Raw genomic sequence first — 19784 nt, 5'->3', positions numbered from 1 at the left:
CCACCTTTACCTTTCTTTCTACGAAGCTTCTTCCATGATATTCTTATGCCCTTTGATGCCCAGATAAATGAATTCCATTTAGCTTGGATCTTATTAAGCCGGGCTTCCTTAAAAGCAAGTGGAATATTCTGGAGAATAAAATTTAATTTAGGTAGTAACATCATTTTGATAATGTTAACTCTTCCGATCAGAGTCAGAGGAAGGAGTGACCATCCTTTTAACGCCTCCCCACTTTCCCACTCTATTTTTATGAGATTTTTTTCGGGTATTTGGTGTGTATCCTGCGGAATTTGAACCCCTAGATATCTTATTTCATGTTTGAAAAAAATTGAAATAGGTGTTGAAGTTGTAACATTCCAAATCATGCACTCTGATTTGGCCTGCTTAATCTGATACCCGGACATTTGTCCAAATTGCTCAGCAAAGCTATAAATAAGAGGGATGGCATTAATGGGATCTGCTGTGTATAACATCATATCGTCAGCATATAAAGAAACTTTTTTTTCCCAATTATTATATTTAAATGGTAAAATGTGATCATCTTGTCTAATACTTTCCGCTAGTGATTCAATATATAGATCAAAAAGTAAAGGTGAAAGGGGACATCCCTGTCTTGTGCCTCTATTAATTTTTATTGTTAACGAAAGATTTCCATTTATTAATACTCTGGCACTAGGGGCCTGATAGAATGCAGCTATGGATCTACAGAAGTTCCTGCCCAAATTACACCTTTCTAAGACCTTGGCCAAAAATACCCAATTAACGCGGTCAAATGCCTTAGTGGCATCTAATGTTATGACAGCCAATGGAATTTTATGGACAGTGGCGTGATCAATTGCGCCCACAAGTGCTTGCGTCAGATCTTGTATAGAACGCCCTCTTACGAACCCCTTTTGATCTAAGTGTAGCAACCTACCGGCTACCCCATTCAGCCTCTCAATTTATAATCCGAATTAAGCAGAGAGATGGGTCTGTATGAGTCGCACTGCGATGAAGCCTTCTGTGGTTTAAGAATAAGAACAACCGTAGCGTCATTCCAGGAAGAAGGAATTTTTCCCCCTTCCTCAAAAATAAATGTGAAAAGCTTCTGAAGAACCGGGGTAATTACTGGAGCCAGCACTTTATAAATCTCAGCAGGCAAACCGTCCGGTCCTGAAGCTTTGCCTCTTTTAGCAGAATCTATTTCCGCAGTTATCTCAATCAAACGAATTCCTCTGTTAAGGTTCTCCGATGCCTGATCATCTATCCGTCGGACCGCATATTGATCGAGCCACGTCTGAATTATATCATGACGAGGAACTAAGTCCTCCTTGTATACTGCGCCAAAATGATTAAAAAAGGCCTGCTCGATGTCTGTGCTATTTTCCGAAATCTCAGACGTACTTCCCACCTGAACTCCCTTTATAGTGTTCCTCTTCTGCTCTTTCTTCACCTTCCAAGCCAGCAGCTTACCACTGGCTTCACCGTATTCAAAATGAGCCAGAGAACTAGCCTGCCAATGTTGCCTGAGTCGTTCGTCTAAAATTTGCTCTAGTTGTAACTTAGAAGCTATCAGCTCTTCCTTCATACTTACTGCTGCCACTGAAGTTGGATCTAATAAAACATCTTCTAAAGTCTTAATTCTTGACTCAATCTGCGAGATTTTTGCCCTGTATGCTTTGTGTTTAGAGGATTGAAAAGCTAATAATAACACTCTCAAAAAGGCTTTATATGAATCCCAAACAACTGGAAGCGTGGCTGAATCTAAATTGATTTTAAAGAACTCATCTGATTGAAAAAGTAGCTTCTGTACTATTTCTTCATCCAAGAGAATACTCCTATCTATGGTCCATCTTCTTACATTCTGTGAACCAGATAATTTGAGAACTAAGGAGACGGCCAAATGATCTGAGATATGTGCTCCGAGATGCCTAATCTCTTTAACTAGCTGACAAAGTTGTTGTGAAATTAAAAAGAAATCTAATCTAGATTTATGACGCAACTTCTTATTATGAAAGGTGAATTCTTTCTTCATACCTGAGTTCTTCCTCCATATATCCTTCCAGCCAAACTGATTAATTGCATTTAGTAATAGTGATCTAGTTTTAGGATTATGTGAAGCCTTAAGTTTATAGGATTTATCAAATTTTGGATCCAGAATAAGATTAAAATCACCTGCAAAAATTAAAGGATCCTCAAAATCAAGTAGTTCCACCAGGAGTTCTCTAAGAGGGAGTGTATCATCTAAGTTTGGTCCATAATATCCTGCAACTGTCAGTTTATGTGTAAAATACGTTATCTTAGCTATCACCCATCTCCCTTTTTTATCCGCTTTTGACTCAAGTAAGGTTATTTCAGGATTGGATTTAATCAATATAGCAACTCCTTTATTTGAGGTCTGCTGTGTGCTTGTTATTACATGCTGGATCCACTTCTTATTACTACATATATCTCTTAACTCTTTATCCGTAGAATGCGTCTCTTGTAAAATGAAAACATGTTCAGGCGCATCCTTCAAATATTGGAATATCCTCTCTCTTCTACGTTTAACCCTTATGCCATTTAAATTCCATGACAAAAACTTAATATATGCCGACGAGGACACATTTGTTTTTGTTTTTTTCCCCTGATGCTCCCCACCCAGTGCCCTTCTCCCCCCACCCCCTGCTGTACAAGCCTAGTCCCACCCGTGCTCCCCTGGAGAACCCCCCTCCTTTCTCTTGGCCTACTCCTGGCCATTAAGACTCCACCCCCAGATGTCCGGATGACGTGTAGAATATTAGCTATTAGCTATTATAGAAAGAAAAGAAAATCCGAGAGGGTATTCCATATTTCAATGTTGAAATCAAACTAATTAAATCAATCGGTTATTATGAATAACATTGAAACCTTTTTAATGGCTGGCTGGTTAACACTCGCCCAAACCGCTTTTACAGTCGAGTGTAACTAATTGGAGATAGTCTTCTGCATCGTCTACCCTTTTAAAAACTCTCATTTTGTTTTTATACATCACTTTTAAAGACGCCTGGAATTTTAATTGAGCTGTAGCGCCTAGTTGTTTAAAGGGATCCAGTAATTTACCGAGCTCCCACTGCCTGGATGCTGTAATAGAGGATACATCTGATCTGATTTGAAAGGTGAACCCTTCAGCTGATAAAGGATCAGCTTTGAGAGCCCTATTAGGAATTTCATCTTTTACAGTGTACGTTAGAAAATGAACTAAAATCTTTCTGGGCCTGCTCTTATTAGGATTTTGTCTAAATGGATCCCTATGGACACGTTGAATATCCATCATTAATTCCTCTTCTGAGAGTTCGATCTGCGTTGCTTGTTTAATCAGCTTAACCACAAACTCCTTTATGTTACCCCCTTCTGCACCTTCAGGGACTTTCAGGAGGCGCAAATTATTTCTCCTTTGCGCATTTTCAAGCGACTCCAATTTCTCTTGATACCCCTGTTCGGACTGTGTAAGAGCTTCGATTTTACTAGAATGCTGTGCCGCAAGTGATTTAAGATCTGAAACGGTAGACTCTAGTTCAGTGGTTCTAGCTGCCAGTGCGTCAAATTTTTCTTCCAGCTTCTCATGATAGTGTTTTATTTCTTGCTGATTCTTTTGTGAGGCTAAAAATCCACTTTTAACCTCGTGGCCTAAGGCCTGTAACATTAACAGAACCGACTGGTCAGAATCACCCAAAGAATTATCCAAGGAATTGTCCAAACCCCCTGTAACTGTTGGGGTAGGTGATAAATCCTCCCCGCTGTTAGTTCTTGCAGGACTCCCCAGCCCTTTTAACTCGTTATCCACTATCCCCAAGTTCTCCATCCTAATCAGCTCTGTAGCATCTGCCTGCTCTAAAGCTGAGTCCAGTTCTAAATTTTCCAAGGGGTGATATTTATTAAATGTCTGGATACCGCTTGCAACCTCAAATGAAGAAGCCTCGTCAGAATGTTTAAGTTCCAATACAACAGGCACCGTCTTAAAATACGCTTTCAATGAGGGTGGTGGTTTAGTCTTTGTAACAGGCTTCTATGCCTTGGAGGTATTTTTAGAAGTGTTTTTTTTCCCAGTCCGCTTCTGTAATTTTGCCTTAGATTTGCCTAGTGCCAAGGGTGGTATATCTGTAACTGTCAGTTCCCCCCTTTACTTCTGAGCGTATAACCGGAAGCCTGGCTTCCCTGCAACTCGCTGCCAGACATACGCGATATTGGTAGAATACGCACTATCCTTTCATTAACCGGGTACACCTCATTATCTTGTTCTCTATTAAAAGAGGTTTGCAGGCTGGTGCATTGTGGGTTATGTAGTTTTGAAAATAACACCTGAGTAGTGCCAGAAGCTCTCCAAAAATACGAAGTCCTATATCCTACCCTTCTTCCTCTCCTGACCTCAGAAGCTGCCTTCGCCCAGCGAGTTAAACCCCCTCTAAGAAAGTTATGCTGGCCCCCCTTTAAATTAATACCAGAGGGGTACCTTGTTGCAGCGATAGCAGCACTCGCCGCATCCGATCCTTGTGGCTTCTCCAGGCTTAATGTGTTAACTTTTCCCCCAGGTAACAATGAGCCAGCCAACACGCAGACTGAGAAACAACGCTCTATTGAAGGAGCCTCTGACCGCCGCTACAGCCGCCACAATCTTGAATCAGCCCCGTCTTGCCTTGCACCAGTCCGCTGTGATTCCGGCCGCTTCACTGGGAAATAGTCTAGTAGGCAACACTAAGGTTGATTTCCAATGGTGTAAACGAAATTTTGATCACCTCAGCACCTCAGCGCCGCCTCCACCGGCGCCCTTAGCACAGCTGCTTCAGGCGCGCCGTATGCACAGGATCGCGTTCACCGACAGGATCGCATACACCGGCGTTCACCGGCTTCCCCGGCCTCTCCCAGCCTCTCCCGGCAGGTAAGCCGAGCTGATGCTCAGACCAGCCGTCCGATTGAAGTCCTCCCCGAAAACAAGCAGAAAATAGCTAATTTATGTGCGATATTAGCCACATTAGCCTGCCGGACAACGGAGTCTCTGGAGCCTCCGACTAGCCACGTCCGCTAGCCGCCATGTTCTCCACTGTACTGGAGGCTGTTCTTGCCATCAACTGCCACGGTAAAGCCTCAGGGTCCAAGCTCTCCATCACTCGCAGCAGGCAGCACTCCTAAGTCCCATGGTGGACCCCATCGTTGCCACAACAACCTCGACCTCTGGAGCTCCACATCTCAGCCAACGGCAGCAGGCCCAGGGCCGCACCTCCTCTTTAGTCACCGCTTTGGGTCCCGCTCGCTTTGCTGCCGGTATCAGGCCCCACTGCGGTTCGCTACCTCGGCGGCTCCACGACCTCCCTGGCCAATGTGTCCTCACCTCCCACCTGCTCGACGCCTCTTCCCGGGGTCTGTTTGGGATGAACTTCCTGTGCTGAATCCGCTGCCAGGCACCACGCTCCAGCTATGCTACACGTTGCAGGCAGTGCACCGGCCCGCCTCCTCCTTCGGGCGCCACAGAGGTTCCACAGCCAGCACTACTCATAATCCCACTCCTCCAGTGGGATCATGGCAGGGTCTTTGAGCTTTTTTATTTTCCTCTGCAGGAGCTCTACTTAAATGCACCATCTTAGCTCGGCGTCAGTCCACGCCCCTTCCACGCCATGATTCCTTTAACAGGAAGTCTTAAATCACTAAAAAAGCAGCATGTGAACTTATTGTGGGAGTGAAAAGCACAATACATAGTGCAGGAGAATGAGGGACCTCCAAAGAGGATGCCTGAAAAAAATATAAGTTAAAAGGTACTTTGGAGACTGCAATAGAAGACTCCAAGACTTTTCCAAGACAGAGAATACTGTTCATTGGATAAATTCCTGCATTCATTCAACTTTACAAAATAAAATTATAGTGTAAAAGGCAGAGAATCAAATGCTTTTAAATTCAAATATTAGTATTTCTGTTTTTCTTTGGAAAAGAATGTCAACACAATTAAACGTGCATAGTGAATTGCAGGTTAGGGTGCACAAAGATGTGAAATGACTCATCAGCCTCAAGAAATAATAAAAAGGTGCAAAAATACAAACAACATATGCATGTTGATATATTCATAAGGCAAAGATAGCGCAGACAAATATTTAGATACATTCAGAAATAGGGGTTGGCACAGTTTCAGCGAATGGCTTACCCTGACTTTATCTGGAGACAGAGTGAGTAATCTTCCGTAGGAAGAAGCAAACTTGCCTAGTAATAATAGTCAATAAATGATAAAAATGTGTTAAATAATAAAAATAACTAAATAAACATGAGTCTCAGAAAATATTTTTCTCGCCGAAGCACCCTCCAGTTGACATTTGGACTGCTGTGTGATTGTTACAGTTTAATGTCAGAATTATTCCCTATCCATGCATAATATTTCCCATTAGCATGCTTTCCTTTTCGTATCATTGTGATTCGAATCAATTGCGCAGTTTAGGTTTATTTCATATCATAACTAAACCATCTGTAAAGTCGTTTCAGAGAAGGTCACAGTGACAGCCTGTTTAGCTATTTTATTTCTTCATTATTTAATGGAGAATCAGTGATGTGGAGCAGCCAGCTGTGCCCACTCTGCCCTGGCTCACCACTCATATTCCAAAAATGAGTCTCTGGTGTCAATATCAGGACATCCCACAACATTGATCAGTTCCAGAGTCAGTAGCAGATTGAGGACTCATTTGTGCAACTTCTTTATCACAGCAAATGCTGTGTGGTGCCCAAAGTACATGGGTTGTTTGGACTGCAAATCATAGTGTAAGATGTAGTGACTGCCTACGAAAGACGAGCACGGCTGTGCAAAGGACTTCTGAGCATGTTGTCCCTCATTATGAGTGCAGTGGACTACTGGGCAGTAAAATTGACACATGTGTAACTATTGCTGTGCCTTTTGGTGGAGAAGCGTGGCTCAATGGTTAGAGCGGCAGACCCTGATGCAGAGGTCTGGCCCGGTACAAGGGTTCGATTCCCGCTTCGGCTGCGCTTGGACTCAATCTCCCCGGACCTGATAATTTTCGCCTCGGTGCCTAGTCTAATCATGGGTCCCACTCTGTGACTCTGGGCAATAGTTTGCTTAATCTCCACAACGGCCCCAGCAGCGCTTGGATGCCTGGCTTGGGGGTGCCCAGGAGTGGACATTTCACATGGAAAAGCCAGGAACGGTTCCACAGAGGTATGAGTGCAGCGTTGCGACGCCCTGTCGTGTGGGCAGCCGTGCGCTTTACAAATACAACACATTTACATTTTGGTGAAGCCGTGGGGTTATTCTACCACTACATTCCTAGGTAGTAAATTTAGAGTAGAAAAAATAGTTTTACTGCACCTAAAAGCTAGTCTTTTTCTCCATTACTGACAACTTCCCCCCAAGTGAAATTCCACCAGGTAACATCTGAAGCAATGTATGCGGGGATGTAACAGACATACAGTAAATTCCCTCAATTCAGAATTCAATATCAGGCGCAAACACCTTTTGCAAATGATTACAAATTATCCTGCCAATTGTCACCCGGACTGTTGTGTTATTTACATAGTGCTGTTATCTAGAGCACTTCATATAGAACATTTTATATACAATTCCTATTTCGTAGTCGAAATGTTTGCATATTTTAGCACACGTTAAAGATAGGAGAGTCGCTTGACCTTGACAGTGAACACTCAATTCACTGGGCTATCTTTAACCTAAACGCTTTTTTTGTTGTTGCAAATAGTGGAATTACTTTTTCGCATGGACACATTATTATTTCATTCCCAATATTTTGATTTGTGGTATCAGAGTTTTATTGTTGTTGTAGGTTCCTGTGACAGAAAGAGGAGAGGTCTCTTGAGCTGCCTGTTGGAACCAATCAGGGGTTGTCATATTATGGGAAGTTGGAAGCCAGCAGCCTAGCCCTTTCCTCCCTCAGAGGCAAGTATACCGATGCTCGAATGATAGCCAAGCACAAAGTAACTAGCCCAGCAACTAGGCAAAGAGGGGTAGGTACAAGAGAAACACTGGTCCTGACGCAAGGTCTTTATGCACACCAATACCCCTTCGGCAATCTCAGCATCGAGGTAATAGAAGCGCAAATAATTATTGCCAATTATATGAATTTGCACACTTACAGATAGTTCAGACATGTATGTCCTCATTTACAAGCCCCTTGCGCTGCCGATGCGTCACTTTTTTAGATGCACCGGCCACGCAGTGTGCCTGCCCATATTTACAAAGCAACGTAAAGCCACCTTGAGTGACTTTTCATGGACTTACAAGGCCACAATTCTGCCCTCTGTTTCCTAGTTTGTGTCCGAAGTTATATTTTAGAAAGTTTTGAGGTTGAAAAAAGACTCCTCCAACCGGTAGATTTGACGTGTTTTGGCCCTTTATGATTCTGATCCTCTTCAGGACAGTGGAGGAATGAACAACCTTTAGAAGATAATACATACTTCAACATAGTATTGGGTGCACATTGCTTTTGAAGTGCACCACAAAAAGACAGGGACAGGCCCTGTTAATAAGAGATGTAGAACATACAGAGCTTAAAAGCATATGTACATGAATATAAGGCGGTGAGGGGTAGGAAGCAAAATAGTTATTGTCCAGAAGCCGATTGAATCATACTTTCCAATATGGCATGCAATCTCATGTGAAAGTGACATTATGCTCATGCCTGGGAAAGAGATGAAGACTATATGCATGCTTGTGAAAAAAGGCGGAATAAATTATGTTTTGTATAATTAAATACATCACTAGTGAGTAATTTAAATTATCACAATGTAAATTACATTCGTAAGAATTAATTACTACAATATACTTTTTTTGTTCGTGTACATTGTTCCTTGCCAAGGTAATGTAGGATCATTTGGGCAAACCCCTATATGAGAATACAGGCGCAAGAGAGAAGGGCAGGAATGTGCCCTATCTTGTGGATATGGCGCATTCCTGCCCTTTTATTTGGACGCACAGCAGCACAGAAGGAAGGCTTGCTGCCCTGCATCAAAATATGGTAAATGAGGCCCGAAGTTTAATTGTAATGAGTGCCCTGGAAGCTTTGGGGGGTAAAACGAGGTCTTCAATAAAGTCATTGTTTATTTCGGGACTAAGGGCATAAAACATCCTACAAATAGATCATCAAAATATAATACATTAATGAAACATCATCGATCATATGAACCCACAACACAATTCATATAAAACTCTAATAGTAGATGATAAAAATATAAAACATTGAGTTAGGTAAAAAACAAGGTGTTAATCTGCACTCTCGCGTCTGTAAGTGTCGCCAAACGCCAGAGTAAATCAGGTCTATGAAAATCTCCTTAAACAGGGAGAATGGGAGTGAGAGAGAGAGTTAAACACAATGTTGGATCTGTGCCTTTTTGCAGGGTTATCCCCAAACTCCTCGCCTTCCTCCTTTTTTCTGACCTTTTTTTGGCTGTAGGACTTTGGGCACTTTACCACTGCTGATCAGTGCTAAAGTGCATGGGCTCTCTCCTTTAAACTTGGTATGTTTGGAATGTTTACTTTACCTGTAAGTCCTTTGTACAGTAGTATCCCATATACCCAGGGCCTGTAAAATAAATGCTACTAGTGGGCCTGCAGCACTGTTTGCACCGCCCACAGATCTAGCCTTTCAAACCTGTCTCAGGCCTCTGACACTGCAGGGCCTGCGCGCACAGTTTAATGCCACAGACACATGGCATTTAAAGTAACTTGCCAAGTCTGGAATGACCCTTTTACTATATATAGGTCACACCTTAGATAGGCCCTAGGTAGCCCGGTGCTGGGTAGCCCAGTAGCAGGGTGCTCTGTAGATAAAAGGTGGGACATATGCCTTTGCTGTGTCGAATGTCCTGGTAGAGAAAAACAGCCTATTTGGATTCTCACTGCTGTGAGGTCTGCTCCTCTCATAGGTTTGTGTTGGGAATTCCCATATATGTTTTTCAGTTGTAATTTCTGATCGGAAAGAAGTAGTGTTGCCATGTTTGGTGTGTTTGGAATAGTTGTGATAAATCCTGCTTATTGGTAAAGGTGGATTTTATATTACTATTTAAGAAATGCCATGTTTAGAAAGTAAACATTTCTGTTAGCTTATGACCCTTTGTGCTTTGCAGCCTGACTCCAATCAACGTCTGGTTTAGACTGACAGGGATTGTTTGCACATTCACTCTAGACAGTCAGACAAAGGGAGCTGAGATGTGCTCTGCATACCCTGATGGGTCATCACCAGGTTGATGGGTCTTCCTGAGCTAGAGTGGTGGGAAGAGTTGCCACTGACACCTGAATAGGGATGTGCCTGTCCTCTCACAGTGCTGTTTCAACCCCCTTGTAGTGTGTCTGGAGCCAGGGCTGGAATTGGATGGGGATGTTGTGCACTTCTAAGGTTTGTTTGAAGTTACCTCCACATCAAAGACGTTTTGAGTATAAGTACAGAGGCTCTGACCATATGTTTTTATACACTGTGTGGGACTTGTAACCAGACGCTGCTGGCTCTACATATGGAACCAGATGAGCTGCTGTGCTGCCAGGAAAACCAACACTTGACTTTGCTTTGTTGTGCTGACCTGCGAAAGAACTGCCTTTTTGCCTTCAAGGACCATGTGTTCTGGCCTGCTGCTTACCTTCCTGCGTGTGACCCCACTCAGTTGTTCTCCAGGGACCGTGTAGCTTGCTCTATCCCTGTTTTCACTGTCTGAAATTTACTTCCAGCATGGGTTTAAAATCCTTGGGACCAGTGAGTGCTGAGCGCATTGTGCTCCCCCATTTTTCCAGAAAAGAGCAGCATGTGGGGAGAGAGTTGGTAGGAAAGTGCGTGGGGCGCACTTTCCCTTTCAGATAGAAGTTTCTGGAGCAGCAAGTGTTGAGCGCTTTATTTTCCATGTCATTTTGTGCCAAAGAGCCTGTGAGGAGCACTGCATGTTTAGCTTCCCCAGTGCATGGTGAGCTCTCCGGCCAGGAAGAATCAGTACGCGTTGAGCGCTATTATCACCGCTGCCCTCTGAGCTGTGAGACCGGGTATTTTGTTTTGCCTCGTGCCACAACACTGAAGACCGCCCTCTTGTGGTTTGCTAGGCTTGCTTCCCGAAGCGGTCTTGCTGCACAGCCAGGGCGCCGGCGGGCTCTGCTGAGACTGTCACCACGGAGAACAGCCTCGCACAATAACCACTCCATGCTGTTAGTTTAGCGTAAAAGGCCATTTATTAGGACAGGGTTGACAAACAACTTTAAACATAAACACCAATAAACAGTTAACAATCCCCAACCTCATGTCTTTCATCCATCATCCACTCCCGCACTCCAGTTACTCACTCCCAATTCACCCCACGACCTCTTCACTTATACCATTCGCTTCCTCACTTTTCTTTCAATCTCCTCCAGCATCTCTAGCCATCGCACTCCTGCTTGCCGCACCCCCATCCTGTACCTGTATCCCCCTCCCCGGAAAGGTAAGTATGCCCATCATGGACTCCCCCCCCTCCCAAGTACTGCAAACACCCCCTTCAACCCGTCCTAAACTGGCACGCTTCTGCAAAACAAACACCCTTTCCTCACTCCTCAAACCTGTAGGGGGGGAGGGTGGTCAAAACTTCTCCTGGCCTATTCCCTGAGACGCTGGGGAGAGGAAGAGGAAGAACTTCCTCCCCTGCCCCCTTTTAACATTCAGCCTAAAATCCCACCCCCCCAAGCCCACCCCCTACACTTCCTAACACCCTGTCCCTCTCGTGCGAACTCCCCAGGGGAAGACAGGTCTGCCGACCTCACTTCCCCTGGGGGTGGCATCGCGCAATAACCACTTCACGCTGTTAGTTTAGCGTAAAAGGCCATTTATTAGGACAGGGTTGACAAACAACTTTAAACATAAACACCAATAAACAGTTAACAATCCCCAACCTCATGTCTTTCATCCATCATCCACTCCCGCACTCCAGTTACTCACTCCCAATTCACCCCACGACCTCTTCACTTATACCATTCGCTTCCTCACTTTTCTTTCAATCTCCTCCAGCATCTCTAGCCATCGCACTCCTGCTTGCCGCACCCCCATCCTGTACCTGTATTCCCCTCCCCGGAAAGGTAAGTATGTCCATCATGGACTCCCCACCCCTCCCAAGTACTGCCAGCAAGGAAACCCCCGGAGGGCGGTTACCTGTCCCACCCAGTTCCAGTGCACCTTTCGTCCTCAAACCCGTCGGCACCAGATGGACTTGTTCCACAACTTACTGATAGCATCCCTCATCTCCATCAAATAGTATGCATTCCCCATGTACGAAAGGTGCACTCCATCATCGCGAAAGAGAAGGGGCTCTTCGAGACGCAGCCTCACGTGAGCAATTACTTTGATCCCATAGTCACCACAAAAAATTCTCATAACCTGATTCAACTTTGGCCTACCCCTTTCAATTGCTGCAGGCTTCAGCGCTCCCTTCCAAATTCGCCATGGCACAAACTCAGTCTAAACAATACAGGTGCCAGCCAGATTGCTCCTCATGGCCTCCAAGTCCCGTTGCATCAGATGTAGTAAGGACACTCCCGACTGCTTGACCAAGTCATTTTCCCCCAAGTGGGTAACAATCATGTCCAGGCAGCCCTACTAAGCCACCTTTTTTGTCAGCCAGGGCAACAAAGACCCCAGCGCATCCCGCTCTTACCCCACCAATGGATCTCATGGTGGCTGCTTCGCAGGCCCAGGCTATGGCCGTACACCTGTCTGTCTGCATATTTTGAGGCCCAGTGAACAAAAGAGTGTTCGACAATCCAGGTAACCGTCTTGGCTCCCGGACCCCTAAATGCAACCTATGTAAGAAAAAGAGATTAGCACAGCTGACAAAAACTGCCACCGCTCCAGCAGCCCTACCGCCTACCCAACACATCGTCCCAGCCTTCATTTGCGCACATAGCGTTTGCAGCAGCGAGATCTCCAATGCCCAATTCTCCTGATCTCATCCCACGACCACCCCAACCTGGCTGCCTCCGTCGCCGCACCTATCCTAAATGAATGTGTCCCATACCTAGCAGGGTCCCTGCCCCCGCACCGCAGCTCCAGCTTCAAAACTGCAAGCAACTGAGAAGCTGTCACCCGCTTCTGAGAGGCATCACAAAATATTTCCCCCACTGTCGTTCGTGCCTTGAGACAAAATTCTCTCCACTCTCATACCGGGCACATCCCCGCACAGCCACACTCACCTAACCACACCCATTTGCCCCTTCCCACCTGGTCTGTTTTAGAACGACCCAACCAGATACCCAGACGCGTTTCATCCAAACACACATCTTCAAACACTCTACTGGGTTTTCCCTTCGTCCCCACCAACTTTGACACCCGGAAAGCCCCAAAAAACATCCAAATCATGCACAAACGGAACAATGCCACCTCATGGCCATCGTAACAGCAATGCGGCAATTCGGCCAACAAGCACTGCAACAAGTCAAACGTAATCGCCTCTCTAAGTGCTTCCCCCCACCCTCCCCCTCTCCCGACCCCAACCTTTCAACATTCTGCTCAGCAAGTCACTCCCAGCTGGATCAAAACCTAAGTACAACATGCTATAAAAGGAGATCCCTGCCAGCTGTCCTGAGATCGTCGTCTGCAACAGACCCCTATCCATGCAATCCAGAACATATCGAACAACTCCCTGCTCACAGTTGTGCCTGGGCATACGCCATGTCTGACTGTTCCAGCCCAGAAAGACACCGACCGAATTCAGACCACGCCAACCTGTGGGAGAGCCTTGTTGAGTCTGCTATAGATTTTTCCACCAGGCACTCTACTCTCACTCCCCCCAGGCCCAGATACCCTCCAGCACATTGGTCTTGTAAGCTTCCGCTCCCGGCGCCAGCCTTCTGCAACGCTGACGCTGCAAACGAGACAATGCATCCGCAATGTCATTGCTTGCACCTGGGACATGTTTCGCGCAAAACAGCACATTAAATCGCAAACATAGCAGCATAAAACTTCGCAGTATGCGCAGCACTCGCAGGTCCCTCGCTTTCTGATTGTTCACCAAATCCACCACCGTCCTGTTGTCCATGTGAAACAAAACCGACCTGTTCTGAAACTCCGGACCCCACACCTTCAGCGCGACAAGCAGCAGTAAAAATTTCAGAAAAGCAATGCTCCTGCCCTGCCTCAGTAAATGGGCTGGCCACTGTTCCGGGCACCACCTTCCGTCCCAGAAAATCCCAAAACCAGCCGCGCCAGTGGCATCAGAATAGAGTTGCAACTGCCAAACCATCTTATCATGCACAAAATCCAGTGACACAACGTTGAAGTCAGACAAGAAACTTTGTCACACCCGCAGATCCGACTGGACTCCCATCGTAACCCTGACTCTGTGATGAGGGAGCACCGCCCATGATATGGCCATGCCGAGGCATCTGCAAAAAGTCCTTCCAGCCTGCACAACCCGGCAAGCAAAGTTCAGCAACCCCAGGAGACGCTGCACCACCCTCAGATCAATCTTCCTCTCCCCAATCACGTGCAGCAGAAAAGCCTGCGTCTCAGTCACCTTCTGGTCCGGCAAACGTGCCAACCATGCAATGGAATCCAATTCAATACCCAAAAACATCAAACAACAATTGGGCCCAGCTGTCTTTTCAGGCGCCACAGGAACTCCAAAATCCTGGGCCAAACTCTGGAACTGCGCAAGGGCCACCTCACAGTCCCCCGTCAGCCTTCTCCCGACAAACAAAAAATCATCTAGATAGTGAGACACCAGCCTATGCCCACTCCTGTCCATAAAGGCCCACTGTAGATATGAACTGAACGTCTGAAACAAAGCACAGGAAATCACACAACCCATAGGCAAGACCGTGTCAACAAAAATGGCCCATCAAATATGCACCCCCAGTAGGGAGAAATCAGCAGGATGAATGGGAAGGAGGCAAAACGCAGATTTGATGTCACATTTCGCCAATTCCGCCCCCCTACCACACACCCGAACCAGACTGATCGTCAACTGAAGCATACAACACCCTGGAATCTTCTTCCGCAATGAAATCATTCACTGAACTCCCCTCCGGCCAGGACAAGTGAGGAATCAGCCGCAGCTCCCCCTGCTCTTTCTTGGGCACCACCCCCAAAGGTGAGATAATGAGGTCTGGGACCGGCCAAATTTCAAACGGGCCCACAATTCTGCCTTCCAAAACTTCATTCCGCAATTTCGCTGCCAGCACCCCCGGCAATTCCTTCGCTGACCTCAAGTTCTCCGCCCATCTCTGCTCCCGAGGACCCTGATAACCAACCCGAATTCCCTCCGTAAACCCCCAGTGAATCTTCAAAGCGCCTCTCTGTCAGGGTACCTAGAGAGCCATGGACTCATGGCCCCCACGGCAACCGGTGTAGGGGCCCTTTGGCCCCAGCCTGCCCACGTCCTTTGGTAATCCGCCACTGCTCGGAGAGCGTGGCCAGAGTGAAACATTGCGTGACAGGGTGGCGTCTGCCACACTTGGAACACTCATGCTTGAATTTGCAAGGGTGTCGCGTGCAGAAACCCTTATTAAAGTTCCAACAGGCCCCTGTGGTACCTCCTGAGTGCTTGGGTGGCTGACCTGTCACCCCAGTCTAAGTGGTCTGACTTCCCGATCCAGCGGAAACTCCCTGCCCTCCCACCCCTGGCTGGGCGGGACGCGACTGAAACGGCCGGTATGAGACCGGGAGGCCACTGGCCATATGCGTAGATGCCGCTGACTGCGTGGAGGACATCCACTGCACCCAGAGTTCTTGATCCGACTCCCCCCAAGGCTTATCCGGGTTAACGCTAATCCTAGCCCTGAACTCATCATCATAACTGAGCCACGCAAACCCGCCGAAATGCATCTGGGCTTTTTTGATAATGTCCATATACTTAAGCAGAGCTATCGCCCTATCCAGATGCTTCTCGCAATAGATGCTTGCGTAAATCAAAATCGCCGATGCCCAATTCTCCATATTTACAGGCACCCTCGGCCGCCTCGTCAACTCCCATTCCTCCTCCTTAGAACCCTCCTTGGCCTGTATCTCCCTGTGCAACAGTTTAAACACGTCCACATACTCATGCTTCCATATCCTAGACCTTGTCTTCTCTGATAAATGAGACCCAAGCGGCATAGCCAGACCCATGTATGGCAACTTTTTACGATGCTTGTCCCCTGCTTCGTCCTTCCCACCTTGATCCCCTGTCTTGTCAGTCTGAACACTTGCCCCCACCACTTGCTTCCCTCCCGTTGTCACCACCGCCAACTCAGTCATCGCCCCCACGTCCCAAACTGACCCATCCCCCACACCCACCGACTGGCTGGCCTTCTTATGACCCCTTTGGGGCTGTCATACCAAGTATCTCACCAGGCACCCTCACCTGATAGTTTCACTGGCACCTCCCGGTCCTTTCCTCTGGCGTCCGCCGTCTTCTGACACACATTTTTGGTCCCACCGGTGCTGGCCTGTGGCGCCTGTAAAACACCAAACGTCCCTGTTGCCGCCTTGTTCCTCTCTCAACTCCCCTCCTCAAGCACTTCGCCCTCTTCCAACTCCTCAATGTCCTCATCATAGTCCAATTGTTCCTCATCCACCACCTCCACAGGCGCCCTCTGCACTTCACTCACCACTCTATTCGTACTTTTCCCTTTCATACCAAGCACAAACTCGCACTCTAGTATTGCTGTTGCCCGCTCCCTCCTTGGCGGGCAGGCAACCGCGGACCCCCTGCTGCTTTGTCCCGGCATTTGGAGGCCGTCTTGCGCCCCACCGGCCCACCCTTGCCTCTGCCATCCTCCACTGCTGGGTTGCTCTCCCCCCCAGGCTGTCTACACCTGAGGGGGCCCCAGGGCCATCAGGCCTCAGCTACGTCAAGGCAGTCCCTGCCCCCTCTGCCCACACCCACACCCACTCGCCTCTTGACCCTTAGGTCCCTGTGACCTGTCCACTCCCTAGCCCTGTGTCATGAGAATGCGCTGGGGGCCCAACCCCCCCGGCGCACTCCCCCAGCCTACCTCCCTGGCAGCACACAGCACCTGCCATCTAATTTCTGTTTTCTCGATAATGCGACACTGGTCTGGTATCCCCTCCTCAAGGGACATGCTGTCCCACCTGTCTGACCATAACCCCTGGCCTGACAAACCTGGGGTCTGCCCCCGTACCTGGGAAGGGGTAGAGGCACTCCCACCTGGAATCACCCGAGGAACCTGTGGTCTGGAGACCTTCAAAGGCTCTTTCCCCTTACCACCTTGTGGCCTGCTCACCCCCTTTCTCCTGCAGGATAGGTCTACTGGCTGCTCCCCCCAGCCCCCCTCCTCCTCCTCAACCGACTCGCCACCTGACAGTGCTAAAACAAACTCCTCCCCAGCAGGCTCTTCGGTAGTGCTCTCCCCCTCCCTCTCCCCTCCACTTGCCTCACTCAATTGACTGGAGATGCCCCCGGCCCCTCTCCCACCGTTAACTGGCCCTGCAGCTCCCCGAGCACTGCGCCAGCAGCCTCGTTCCCAGGCGCGCTTAAATCATTGAGGGCAGCCCCACTTCCCCCTCCCACACCCTCCGGCCTCTTAAGCGAGGACGGGACATTCTGAAGCAGCGCGGGGAGGCTCTGATGCCTGCCCCCGCGCCTGCTACAGTCTGCCTGTTTCTTGCCACGCCCCCTCCCCACCGTACCTGCTTTGGGCGGTGTTGGCTCTTCTTGGCACGCCACCACCGATGCGGTCACACCAGCAGACGAGGACCTAGGCATGCTGGCCATCCCAACCCATGCCTGGTCCAACACGCCGGGCCGCAGGAGATCCGTTCTCTCTATCCGGCCCAGCATTATTAACGCGGCGCACACAGCCGAAGCATCGGGATCCCCCATAAGACTTCCTCTGCAGGGGCACACCATCCAATGGCCAAATTCCGCCGCCAAGGTCCCTTCACCTTAGGCCGACAACACCCTCCGCCGAACTGCTCACCGGGGTACCAGTGGCTCACTCCCCCGCCCAGTCGACCAACTGTGAGCTACCGCTACTTTTCCCCACTCTCCACGTTGCCACAAAACTTCTCCTGGCCTATTCCCTGAGATGCTGGGGACAGGAAGAGGAAGAACTTGCGCTTCCTCACTTCTCTTTCAATCTCCTCCAGCATCTCCAGCCATCGCACTCTTGCTTGCCGCACCCCCATCCTGTACCTGTATCCCCCTCCCCGGAAAGGTGAGTATGCCCATCATTCCCCCCCCCAAGTACTGCAAACACCCCCTTCAGCCCGTCCTAAACTGGCACGCTTCTGCAAAACAAACACCCTTTCCTCACTCCTCAAACCTGTAGGGTGGGAGGGTGGTCAAAACTTCTCCTGGCCTATTCCCTGAGACGCTGGGGAGGGGAAGAGGAAGAACTTCCTCCCATGCCCCTTTTAACAACTAGCCTAAAATCCCACCCCCAAGCCCACCCCCTACACTTTCTAACACACTGTCCCTCTTGTGCGAACTCCCCAGGGGAAGACTGGTCTGCCGACCTCACTTCCCCTGGGGGCTGCATTGTGGTGGTGACCGCCCCCACATTTGCGTCTGGTGTGAGCAACCAGGTGAGGCAGGGCATTAAGGAAGTGGGCCCCGATGCCCGCTTGTATTCCTGCTGGAGTCTCCCCTCCTTCTTGGTGTCAAGACAGCACCATATGTCTGCGACAGCTCAGCGTGCTGGGCTGAGTCTTGACGCTGCAGCATGAGACCAGAAGAGGTCTCCCTGCAGAATTCTGTAAGGTGTTCCCCCCTCAGTGTGACCTACCCTGGTGGGGGGATCAGTTGTTTGTAGGTGACACTACGGTGGGAAGTCCTTGATGGAGACTTCCTTACTTGGTTTTTCAGTGTGTGCCTCCTCCACCCCTGTTTGACAGATAACATGGAGGCACTTGTTCTTCGTTAGGGTAATTCCGGGGAGAGTCCTCCACAGTGGCCCCCATTTCATTGAGGGAATTACCCTATTCACCATCGCAGGTGGGCAGGTGGCCTGGTAGCCTATGTGTAGTGAACTGAAGTACCGTATACCATGTATTAGGAAGGCAGGTTGCTGCTCCTTGTATGTTTATGGCATGGCATTGTGATTTCTGTGCTAAAGGAGACATATGGCGATTTATGTGTTTTCATTCTAACCAAACTGCTTCATATTCATGCCCTGATGTTATAATATGTGTTGTTTTATGCCTTGCAGTGACAGGATAATGAGTATTTTTTCAGTATCTGCATAATATATACAGTGATGGTGTTTTCATTACGTGTGCAACATGTTAGTCTTTATTTTGTTGTACTGTGATGTTTTGACAATTGCCTAGTGCGTAAAGTGATTATTGGTTGACGCAGTCTATGTGTTATAAACGATATATTACATATTTTTATATAATACTAGCTTACCCGTTGCGCGTTGCTGTGATCTCCGAAGAAAGGAAATTCAAGGAAACTCGTTATGATAACATTCAATTTACATTGTGTCATTTTTATTGAAACATATTCATTTTAATATGGAAAACATTTCAAAGTGTTGTTTTAATTCTATTTATTTATTCGAGTGCTTGTGGATACACGATTTTTTGTTTTTCCGTCTGGTGCGTACATCAGTATTCGAAAGATTATGAGGGCCCTGGGGGGGCCAATATTTTAAAAACATTTATGCCAGAAACATTCACGGGAGTGTACTTAACAACTTCCCAAAGTTTCCTGGCGATCGGATGAATGCTGTTTTAATTCTATTTATTTATTCGAGTGCTTGTGGATACACGATTTTTTGTTTTTCCGTCTTGTACGTACATCAGTATTCGAAAGATTATGGGGGCCCTGGGGGGGCTGATATTTTAAAAAATGTATTGCCAGAAACCTTCGCGGGAGTGTACTCAAAAACTACC

This window comes from Lissotriton helveticus, chromosome 6 (genome assembly GCF_964261635.1).
Source record: "Lissotriton helveticus chromosome 6, aLisHel1.1, whole genome shotgun sequence".
NCBI classification, from domain to species: Eukaryota; Metazoa; Chordata; class Amphibia; order Caudata; family Salamandridae; genus Lissotriton; species Lissotriton helveticus.
The sequence above is the reverse complement of the archived record's forward strand: the minus strand, read 5'-3'. Positions refer to the sequence as shown.